Genomic DNA, 12,392 nt, shown 5'->3' on the forward strand with positions numbered 1-12,392 from the left:
CAAGCCTTTGGAGGAAAACAGTCACATTTCTCATTGATTGCCTATAACAACCAAATGTATCCAAATAGAATCTCATATTACTGGTGTTTAGAAGTTTCATTTCAACCGTGGCTGCCAATTCATTTTAAATTCCTTTTACTTTCCAATAATCTACTACTTCCCAATAACTCACCCAATGTTCCAATGGTTATTAAATTTAAATACAATTTGGTCACTGTGATTTTTGTCAGTGTGTAATTATATTGGAGCTGTATACTTGTTAGAAGAGTTAATGAGTTTAACAGGTTTCTCTTAAGAAGTAGATAGAAGACTATAAATTCACAAAAGCTTATGACTTTTTAAAGGAAAAAATAAAATAGGAAGTCCTAAAATATCTATTTTGGATATGGCCACAAAATATCTTGAAATGTTTACAAAACTCAAACGTAACATACAGAAAAAAATTGGCAAATTTTCCAGCATCGCTGAAATTATAATTTTATTATAATTGCACACACACATTAAGACTACACACACACACACACACACACACACACACACACACACACATGTTATTGTATGTGAAGTAATTGACATTTTTGTGAGGATCCCACAATTGCCACAGAAGTTTGGCCAAGTCAGTATAAAATGATTTCACAACATTATTGAACTTTTCTCTGTGAGAGATGTTCCTGGCTAAATCCTTCATTTCTGGAACCTTCATGGTGTTCACTCATCCACTACAGAATAACACTGGAGATCTTTCTCCAGTGATGTTGGGAAATCATAATAACTCTTCCTAAGCCTGGTCTGTATCTATAACCTCAGGACAAGCCCTCTCCCTTTCTTCTCTTCCTCTGTATACTATTTGGACTGCTTGAGTTCTATGGCCACCCTCTCTTGCTCACTATTTTGGCACTTCAGACTCCAAGACACTTGATACTTGGTGATAAAGGATGTGCTCTGTGTCTGAAGTATCTAGAATAGCGACCACCAGCCAATGTTGAGGTGCTGTGCACTGAGGATACTCATGATGCTGAAGAGCTGATATTTTATTTAATTTCATTTGTAGTGGTTTAAGTTGAAACTTTCATTCACTCTGCCCATACTGGACAGCAGAGACATATATGGTGCTTTCTAAATAGAATCTGTAATTTCTTTAAATACTAGATCCTGAATTCCAGAAGCACAGGGACCACATTTTGACTATTCTGTTCATTCATATATTGGCCACACCCAACATCATCTCCACTACACAGTAGGTGCACACTTAAAAAGTGTCCTACAGCTTAGCCCATGTTATAGTGCTCCCTACAGTTAGTGTAGTCTTCCCACCACAGTAACCCAGTCTAAAGGCTCTTTCAGAGACAGGCTCTGAGGTCAGGCTCTTAGGTGACTGTAGAGCTCATCAAGTTGACAATATTTACCATCATGATGACCAAAAGAAAACTACACTATCAAGACAAATGAATTCTAGACTAATACTCTGATGCTGTGTGTAGGATAGGAATTGTTTGCTTACATTTTAAGAAATATTTGAAACATTTGGCAATACATTTTATATATCAGAATCTTAACATAAATATGGTAGATTTCTGTCCATTCTTTCCCTTGGGTATACTAAGGAGAATTGGCCAACAGAAAGCATTTCTGGGTTTGACAATTAACCTATGCTAACCATTTACAAATATTTTTATATGGTTTTGCTCCAACTGGAATAAAGGGAAGGGCACCATTTTTGACTAAAAGGTGACCAGGTTAAGGGCATTTGTAAATGATGTGTGGAGAGCTAGTGTAATTATGGTAATTATGGTTAAAAATATGACACTGTATACTAGAAGTCTACTACAGGGTATATTTCAAGCATCTCTTCATGTAAAGTATCTAAGCAAGGCAGTAGATTAGTAATTAGATTGATTGTGATAATTATTTCACAGTATATATATATATATATATATATATATATATGTATATATATATATATATATATATATATATATATATATATATATATATCAATTTATCACTGTTTCTTGAATGTGATTTGATTTTTTGGTTACACTTTAATGAAATTGAAAAGATAAAATAAACAATAGAAGATATGTTTGGATATTGAATTAGTTCCAAAAATGATTTGAGTCACTGAAATTTTCTATAATACAAATTTCCATCCCCCATAATACTCAGTCATGACACCAGAGGCAATAAAACACTCAAATTTGCAATCCCAGACAAGCTACTGAAGCCTATGAGGTTAGAAATTTAGGATAGCAACAACTTTCATTCTCAGAAAACATAGGTACAGGGTATTGGGCAAATTACATGTTTTATTTGTAAGTAATATTTTATGTGGTTTGTATGTATGCTTGTTTATATGACTGTGGATACACATGTGTGTGCATATTGGGGAAAACCTTGGGTATTGTTCTGCAGGCACTGTTCATCTTTTTTAGATAAGTTCTCTTAGTAGCCTAGAATGTACCAAACAAGTCAGGTCGGCTGTCCAGTGAACTTGAGGGATCCACCTGTCTCCAACTCCCCATTGTTGGGATTACAGCATGCATTGCCATGCCTGGTCCTCCTTTATTGACTGAGTCATCTCCCACTCACATAGGTAATATTTTGATATTCACTGTGTAGATGAAGATATGGAGAGAGGATACAGAAGTACACAGTCTTCTGAGTGGTAGAGGCAAACTTTTAAAACTCATGTTTGTGTGATTGCCAAGGACACGTTTTCTTTATTTCTAGATTATTATGAGTAATTAGGTATTTTCATGCCCAGAATGCCTTGCTCTATCTTAGTAAAGGGGTAATTTTGGGGCCTTATTTTTCTGATTGCCTTCATAGAGTAAACATACTTTTAAAGCACCCTAAGTAGTATTCATTAGACTTCCTCCCTCCCTCCCTTCCTCCTTCCTTCATTCCCTTCTTTTGTAAATTGTTTCATGAGAGGTCTTTCTTTGTAGCACAGGCTGGCCTTGAATTTGCAATTCTCCCACCTCAGCCTCCTTCCTGGTAGGACTGCAGGCCTCTGTGACCACAGCTAGCACCTCCTTTACCTTTAGGATGGTTTCCTTCTCTGCTAAACAAATAGAACAGCATCTGTATTATTTGGCTTTGTCTACTAGATATGCTTTCACTGAACTAATGAATAAATTCTCTACTCCTAATTGCTCAAACCTTCAAATCCTAAATGGGGACGGGGGGGGGGGGGGAGCCAGCAAACAACAAGCAAACTGAGGGAGGAAAGAAAAACAAGCAAAAATTTCTGATCACTTTCTGTCTTTGCTCTGCTAATTTTAATTAATGACAAGCATTTGTTTAAAGTGATGCTTACAGGGAACATGTCCAAGTTGATAAGAAGTTTTTAAATGTATAAAACTGTGGGAGTTGGACATGCTAAGGGTAGGAAAAAAGCACACAAGCCTGCTTCTAACTGCATGTGTATTTTAATGGCACACCCAGAGTCACACCTACCTTTGCCATTTAGGCGATTCAACAAAACAGCTCAAATTATTTTTGCAAAAGTTACCTTGGGTGGGGAGTGTATCTCTCGTCCCTCCTTTTGCCTTCTGCTAATCACGTGGAGAGTTCTGTTGACAGGATATGTTGATATTCTCAGAATTCTCCCCCAGTCCGAGATTAACTTTCAATATTCTCAGATGTAATTTTTTTTAAAACATACACCCAAGCAAAATAACATTCTAGATCCTCATGGAAAATTCTCTTTTTCCCTCTGCAAATATTATGCCGAAATCTGTCATTCAGTCTATGTCCCAAATCAACAAATGGTAAATATTTCAATATAGTTGTCTGGTATATTTTGGTACCTTCCTCTCTAAATTCCCTTTAAAGAAAGACTATGTCCTTCACTAGAGATGTCTGCAAAGCAACTAAATGCAGTTGGAGGAGAGAAATTAAAAGTCTTTGCTCTCCTCTGTTGTCGGCTACAAGGACCTTTGTGCTTACAATGCAGCTATGGAGAAAAGCCTTTGTGTTCCATCAATAATACATTGCGATTCCGTTTTATGTTGTTTTTCCTTCTACTAGGCAAACAAGACTCTCCCGGTCTCTCATTCTAATCAAACTGTAGAATGCTAATAAAACAAATCCAAACTAATAAAGCCCATTTCCTTTATATTAATCCTGTTAAGGGTATCAGGGACTCATATCCCTGGCTATAAATAGTGCAATCAGACAAGAGGTGGGAAGATGAAATATGGATACAGAGAATATTAACGCAGAGTATTACGACCGGAGCATAATGACAAAGGAATTGAATTGGATGATTATTTAAAAGGCACGTGTTGGGTGGAGGCCGGACTCCGGGGGGAACATTGCATACTCTTGAACCCAGTGACCTCCTCGCAAGCTCATTCTCAGCCTGAGGTGTGTGTGGAGAGTTCTGGAGTTTTATTTTTACATTGATCAGACTGTTTTGCGAAAGGTTAAAGACTGCAAACCACAAATCTGATAATTGTTTTCCTCCACTGCTTAGGAAGACTGAACTGCTCTACAGACTGTTTTTCCCCACGAAGAATTTCCTCTAAAATCTAGTTTATTTTAATTATAGCACTCAGGGTGTGATTTCTGTTTATAATTCCTCCGGATGAATCTGCTCCGGCTGGGTTTGGGTCAGAGCTATTTCTAGGAAATGCCTGCTACTTTCTCTCTCAAACTAAAACTTCTTCCTTCTTTTCCTGCTTTTCATCTTTGGCCAGATGCCAGATTGCCGCTTGACTAGAAGAACAGGTGATCTGTGCGCACACTGATAACCAGGCGTGTGGGTGGGAAAGGATACAGCGGGCTTCCAAGGAGGTGGCAAGCATGGGAAAGTAGTGAAACGTTTTCATTGCTTATTAAAGATAAGGTGTCAGCAAAGATTCATCAGCACCATGCTTGTCTTTAGAAAGCCAACCAACCAAGGAAACAAAACCAAGAGAACTGTATTCGAATACAGACGTGAATTGTGGACTCCTGAGCAAGAAAGCACTTAACCAGGACCTCAAAGGAAGTCTTTAGCCCAGGAGATCCTGTTTCCCATAATGCAGACTTTTGGGCCCTATGCTGTAGTTTGGTTGTGGAATATCCCCGGAAGCCCGTGTGATAAAGGCATGGTCCTCAACCTGTAGGGCTACTGGGAGGTGGGGGGGGGACTCTAAAAGACAAGACCTAGTTCAGTGGTTCTCTGACCAATGCTGCAACCCTTCAATACAGTTCCTCCTGTTGTGGTGCCTCCCAACCACACAATTCTTTTGTTGCTATTTTGTAACTGTAATTTTGCTGCTCTTATGAAGCATAATGTAACCATCTGATATGCAGGATATCTGATGTACGACCCCTGTGGGTTGAGAACCACCGGTCTCAAAGGAAGTCTTATGGGTATCAAGGGTCTGTCATTGAACTCTAGCCTCTTTCCTCTTCTCTTTTGCTAACAAACCATGAAGAGTGGAGTCACTTTCCACTCCCGTGTCTGCCATCAAGTGACATTATGAAATCTAGCCACTCATCCTAAGTAATAAAGCTGCTGATTAGGACAAAGACTGTGAGTTAACAGTAGCTTTTCATCTCTCCACACAGCTCATCTCAGGTTCTCTTAAGCTGTGAAAAGCTGACCACAGCTGTTCAGTCCATTTCAGCCCCTTGCCCCAAAGGGAGAACTTGATGTGACGTGTAATCTAGACAGAAGGCAGCAATGTGGAAGAAGCAGTTCTTTTCTCACGAAGAAATTCATTTTCTTTTGTTCCCAGTTCCAGGTTCTTAAGAAAGGGAATCTGATGCAAAGAAAAGCTGGGAGATTCCCATCCCTTCAAAATGAAAGAACCTGGAGACTTGGGACTGAGACCTCATTCTCACTGTAAGATACTCACAGGAGTAGATTAGGGTGACTGTTGAGGACATTAGTTGATACTAGGAGGGTGTCCTGTGCTCCCATGCTCTTGTGGTAATGGACAAATGGCAACACCAAAGAAGCACAGATGTGGGCCTCCCGTTGGCATCTGGGCACACAGTTGTCTGAGGCTCGGAAGTAATCTACTGGTCATCTTCACATGCTTGTCACAAATAGCCAGAAGTATTGCACAGTTCTTCAGACCAAGGGAGACCAGTCAGGATGGTGCACCTCCTATTCTGATATGCCATTACATCAGGATTACATTTTGGAATTGTATGTGAGATGCCAACTTGGTGTCCTCCAATCAGAAATGGTGCTATATGATGTGGGACTCTCTGAAGCCTTGTGATCATGGAGGTAGGCTAGACGAGAGAACTTTGGTGTATCAACTCAGGTTTTAGTTTTCAATTCAAGGGGATCCTGTGATAGAAAGTTTCTCATACATTATATCAATGTGTCTAGATCAAGAAATCAAATACAAACTATAAAAAGTAAGATTTGGATCAAAGAGTTCACATTGTCTTCTCCTGACCAGGCTTTGGTCCTGATTAAAGCTATTTTTCTAAAAGAGCAAAGATGAAACCAAATGCTTTTATACTATCCTATTGAAATTTTATTCATAGGATATTTTTAAATGCACAAACCTGTACTGACAAAAAAGATACAAAGTTTTACATTATATACCTTATGTTGTGGTGACACTCTTCCCTTACCAAAAGAAGCCATAGCAACTTTCATGGGTGCGTAGTAGTGACAGTGTTGGCAGAGTCCTGAGGCACCACTGACACACACACATTCCTGTTCAAATAAATGGTGTCTGATTCTTTTTCAAGGAAGAACTATTTTATGTGCCTTTGCATGGGCTCACACACAGCCCTCCATAGACAAAACAGGAAAGGGTTGTTGGCTGTTTTCTGTCCTTCCCTTAGGCCTGAACAGAGAGCTATCTCTCCAATCCGGACAGTAAGGACCGAGGAAGGAGAATAACTCAGAGAGGCAGCTGTCATTCACCAAAACACAGATACCCATTTGCACCTGGGCACACACATTTTCTACATGTCCCATTTTAGGTTTATTAGATTTTGTAATTGCTTTTTTTGGGGGGGAGGTACTTTGTCATTTTGTGTCACTGTTGGATTGTTTTCTGTCTTTCCATAGAACTATGAGTTACCTGAAGACAAGATGTCCTTCATCCTGATGTTTAGAGTATCTGAGATGGAAACCCTGACATGGTGACCAGCAGCTGTATGAGATGAGGAAGAAAGTACAGGGAGGCTGACCGTGAGGTGTGACAGTCACCACATCACTAAAGCTTTGGGGATTTTAGGTAAGGCATGTCACCTGTGTCTAGGTATCAGACTGATAAACTAGAGACACTATTCTACATTGTGCAGAAGTAACAAAAAGATCCACACCCATGCTACTAAGATGGCTCAGCAGTTAAGAGCACTGACTGCTCTTCCAGTAGACTTTGATTCAATTCCCAGCACCCACATGGTGGCTCACAACTGTCTGTAACTTCAGTCCTTGGTTCTGATGCTATTTTCTGGACTCCTTAGACCTCAGGCACAAAAGTGGTTGTCTTAGTCAGGGTTTCTATTCCTGCACAAACATCACGACCAAGAAGCAAGTTGGGGAGGAAAGGGTTTATTCAGCTTACACTTCCACATTGCTGTTTATCACTAAAGGAAGTCAGGAGTGGAACTCAAGCAGGTCACGAAGCAGGAGCAGATGCAGAGGTCATAGAAGGATGTTGTTTACTGGCTTGCTTCCCCTGGCTTGCTTAGCTTTCTTTCTTCTAGAACCCAGGTCTACCAGCCCATGGATGGCACCACCCACAATGGGCTGGGTCCTCCCCCCTTGATTACTAGTTGAGAAAATGCCTTACAGCTGGATTTCATAGAGGCATTTCCTCAATCGAGGCTCCTTTCTCTGTGATTAACTCCAGCTTTTGTCAAGTTGACACAAAACCAGCCAGTACAGTGTTTTACAGACATACATGCAGACAACACACCCATACACAGGAGAAAGGTGAGAGAGAGGAGGAAGAAGAGGAATGAAGAAGAGGAGGAGAGGAGATGAGATAGCTCTGGCCTGCACTAAGTGAATGCTTGTCAAATAAGTAATATACTCTCATGTGTTGGCTATACAGATGTTGAACAAATTGGGGAGAGAAGCATTTATCATGTTATAAGATCCGAGGCTGAGTTAAACAACTTTAAATTTTATGACCAAACCTCAGTCAATTATTTCTTCCCAGCATATTACTTTTGAAATTATTGAAATTTAGGAAACTGCTCCCTGACCCTCCACAACAAAGTTTTGTGGGAAGACAGCTATCAACCCAGATTCCAGGTGCTCACACTTGAATACCAGGTGGGCCTCAGTCTCCAGCTTGTTCCCTGTGCTGGCTGATCTCCATCATCACCTGGGCTGTATTTAGAGTCAACCAGAGTTATATACCTCTGGGCATGTTTTTGGTAATATTTCCAGAGACATCTAATGGGGAGGAAAAGACCCTAACCTGGGAGTCAATCCAGTAGCCTGGGGTTTGAGGCTGAATAAAGTGAGGTTAACCCATTCTTGTTTCTTTGTGTTTCCTGATAGAACATGTGCCTGACTGGTGACCTCAGATGCTCCTACCACTGTGCCTCTCTGTTCAGCAGTACTTTTAAACCATGAGCCAGAATATACCCTTCTTTCCTTAGGTGGTTATTGCCAGGTATTCTGTCATAGCAGCCAGAAAAGTCAAAGACATTTCTTAAGTGTGGGCGGCTTCCCTACTGAGTGAAAAAAAAAGTAGGATATTTCTCAATTACTAATTCTTTTCAGACATGATAAAAATTATAGTGTCTAATTTTAGTTTCATCATAAAAAGATTAGATGCTCATCACAGAACATAACTTAAAAAAAAAAGTTGTCAGAGACACTAAACAAACCACCCAGCCATACTATACCGACTAAGTCCCTGCTTCATAAAGGGATGTTGATATATTATATAACAATAAAAAAGTGTACATCTAAATCTTACGGTGAATGTTTTATTCTAGTACATTTCTTACTTAACCCTACACAATCACTCGTAAGAATCTTAAATAAAGAACCTTGAAATCATATATTTTTCTATCACATGGGAAAATGTTTTATAATTCCAAGATCTTTGAACGGGTGGGGTAGCACGGTTGTGAGCTTTTTCTGAGATAATGACGGTATAATTAGCATCCTCAGAAGATGACAAATGGTTCTTCCTGAAAATGCCAAGGAAGAGAAAGAAAAAAAAAAAAAATCCCTACTAAAGAGAAGTCCTGGCTTTCACACAAGTCTCCACACTCAAGGAAATGGCTTTCCTTCTGGTTAGGCCTGGCCATCAGAGCTTGGTATGTACACATGTAATCTAACCTCTGTGCATTTGTTAAGTTGTATAGCTGTTTTATTCCAAGACGGTGAAACATAAATATATTTACACTTATTGCAAAATGCTGAACCTAAGGCCCTACTGACAGGGAACCATCTCTGCCCAGGGAACACAAGCTGGGAGACTTCACCCACTCTCATTGTCTGAAACAAACTTTAGAGTTGAATCTACCGGACAAGGTTCTAGAGACAAGCAATTTGGAGATGAAGGTATTGGAACAATGCTAAGAGCTGTTCAAAGAATTAAAGATGCTTAATAACCAGGAGATTTGACCTGTTAGTTTAATGAACACTTACAAATTAATTCTTGCTTTCTTATAGTGTCAAGATTTTAGTAAGATCCAGAAGTACCGAAAGTTTACCCAAGGGTTCACTGGAATAAAATTCAAATTCGTTATCCAAATTTACCAAGTCTTCCTGCCTGCCTCCCCTACATCTCTGTGATCAGCTATTACCACTGTCCTTATACAGGGCTCTTTGTTTGAGGCACACCTCCATCTCCTTAAAACCTTAAGCTTTAGTGGACCCTTTCTGCTGCTAAGTAAGTTCACTGAGCCTGCCTGTCTGACACCATCTGCCTCTCATCCTTCTCTGAGTCCCAGCCTTACTCTATTTGCCTGCTTCAATTCCTGACTGAAATGGAATCAGTGAGGACAGAAGTCAGCAGTCTATGGCCACTGACCAGCCCCTTTGCTCACATCCTCTGCCTCCTTGTCTGTTAGTACAGCCATATTTTCCCTGATGTTGGAAGGTTAGAGAGTGGGGGGATCCAGGGGCCATTAGTACTTGCCTATAATCCCAGCACTTGTATATTCTTGCTATGTAGTGCAGTCTGACCACAAACTTGCATTACTACTTCCTTAGCCTGTTGAATGTTGAGATTTTATATATGTATATGATATATATGTATTCGTATACAGATATGCATATATAGTATATTATAGATATAAAGGTGTATGCATATAGTGTATATGAATATGTTTGTGTAGATATACACACATATGTATATATGTATATATATAATGTGTCTACCATGTATGCACATAAACATATATACATTGAATCATGTTAGTCTTCCTTGAAGAACAAGCTCACAGTAGTAGGAACAACACCTCTCTACTCAAGGAAAGCTGCTGAATGACTGACTTGTCATCTTTATCTGTGGGACATTTAGAGAAGAATTGACAACACAGACAACATTAGACTCTCGGCAAAATATATTTTAACTGAAGCCACTTAAACAGGTCAATCATAAAATCTATTGTCAAATGCATTTGGCAAAGCCAGGGTTTGCTCTCGGGTGACATCCTTTTAGTGTCTATGACACCACAGCTTCAGCACAAAGAGGGTGATTTGTTTTGCAGACATGGCTCTTCAGAAGACTCTGGTGTGCCGATCCGGCTTTCTTCTGTACCACACCCATGAGTTCTGTTTCTACTGCTTCTGGACTCCTCAAGCAGTCTTCCCATCTATACTCCCCCTGTAGCATGTGGTATGGGTCTGTCTGTCTTGAGTTCCAGGAACACTCGAGGGCTGGGTGTTATGTCTAAAGCCTGTCCGTAGACACAGGGTTGTGGGTGGGGAGTAGGAGTTCAGGGCCCTAGGAGAACAGACTCTCTCCTTTGATTTGGGGAGTAGCCTGTGGCCAGTGTGTGTGGTGGTGGTGGTGATAAAACCAAGGAAGAGAACTTGCCTGAGAGGCATCTGCTAAGAGAAAGGGCAGAGGGACAGGAGACTGAAGAAATAATGAACACATCTGTAGCTGGTTTGAAGTGAGCCAACAGACTCCCACAGCTTAAGCCATTCCAGGCTGGCCTTCAGTCATTTGCTGGTACCATGTCTTCACAAATAATATCAGCTAACACGCAGAGCTTACCATGGCGAGTCACATACCAACAAGTCTAATCCCCTAAGAACACCGAGGCAAACGATGTTATGCACTTGGTTTAGAGATGGCAAAGTCTCCAGTCCTCCACAATGGATCATACATGGTGCAAACCCAAACAGCCTCATTTTGGAGCTGCTGACCTCTACCGCTAACTGTGTCTCAGTAGCCTAAATGAGCACAGGCAGGCTCAGCTCAAGAATGGCTGAGGACTTCTTGGGGTTTCTATTTCAATACTATGTAGCCTTCTTTTGGACAGAATATATTTTATTCTTCAAACCCTAGAGTCTAGCATGTGCTTGCTCCCTCATACAGTCTACCCTGAAATCAAATCAAAATAGAAGGCAGGATTCTTTGAAAAGAAGAGAATTATGGTTTGCCTGTAGGATTAAAAAAAAAAAAAAAAAAAAGATTCAGAGTGACCAGACCAGAAAAATGCATGTGCCTAGGCTTGTCTCCACAATCTGAGCAGAGGACAAGCGCATATTGGATTGCAGTGAATTAGAACCCACATAGCTCCCCCTCTCTCTTTTCTAGCAGCTGTTAGGCTTGCTCTAAGCCCCACAGGAGATTGATTTTCTGAGTCTCTGTTGGGGTGCTGGACCTTCAGCCTCTGCACTTGGCGAATGTATCTGTATCTCTGGCCCTCCGGAGATTCTAAGCACGAGTTTTCTACCCTTTGCCTGGCGATCCTCTCCAGCCCCCACCTTCCTTCCAATGTCCGTTCTGATCAGACGGACAAGCCAGGCTTCGTCCAATTAGTCCACTTTAAGTAGCTTACCCTGTACTTTATTAAAAGCAAAATCCACACTGGGTTGACAAGATTAGAGGAAAATATAAAAATAAATTACTGTATTAAAATTAATTAAATGAAAAGCTGTATCTAATACCAGGAAATGATAAACTTCACAGGAGAAGTGAAGCCCTTAGTTCAACAAATGATTTTTAAAATTTCTAAAAACTCTCAACCCAGGACTGAATTAAATATTCCACACTGAATTCAAAAGCAAAAAGATGTTAATGTTGGATTTTTTTTTTTTTTTTTTTGCACAAAACGCATAAAGGGTCCATTGCTTTCTTTGCACTGTAGAAGAATTCTTTTGATTGTAACAGCATCTCAGAAGCTGGGTGCTCCAGGGGACAGCATGTTATAGGACTAAGGGCATGACTCTGCCCGAGAACTTAATTTTGACTTTTGAAAAGTGTGTACCAACAATT

Source organism: Micromys minutus, assembly GCF_963924665.1.
Source record: "Micromys minutus genome assembly, chromosome: 3".
NCBI lineage: Eukaryota > Metazoa > Chordata > Mammalia > Rodentia > Muridae > Micromys > Micromys minutus.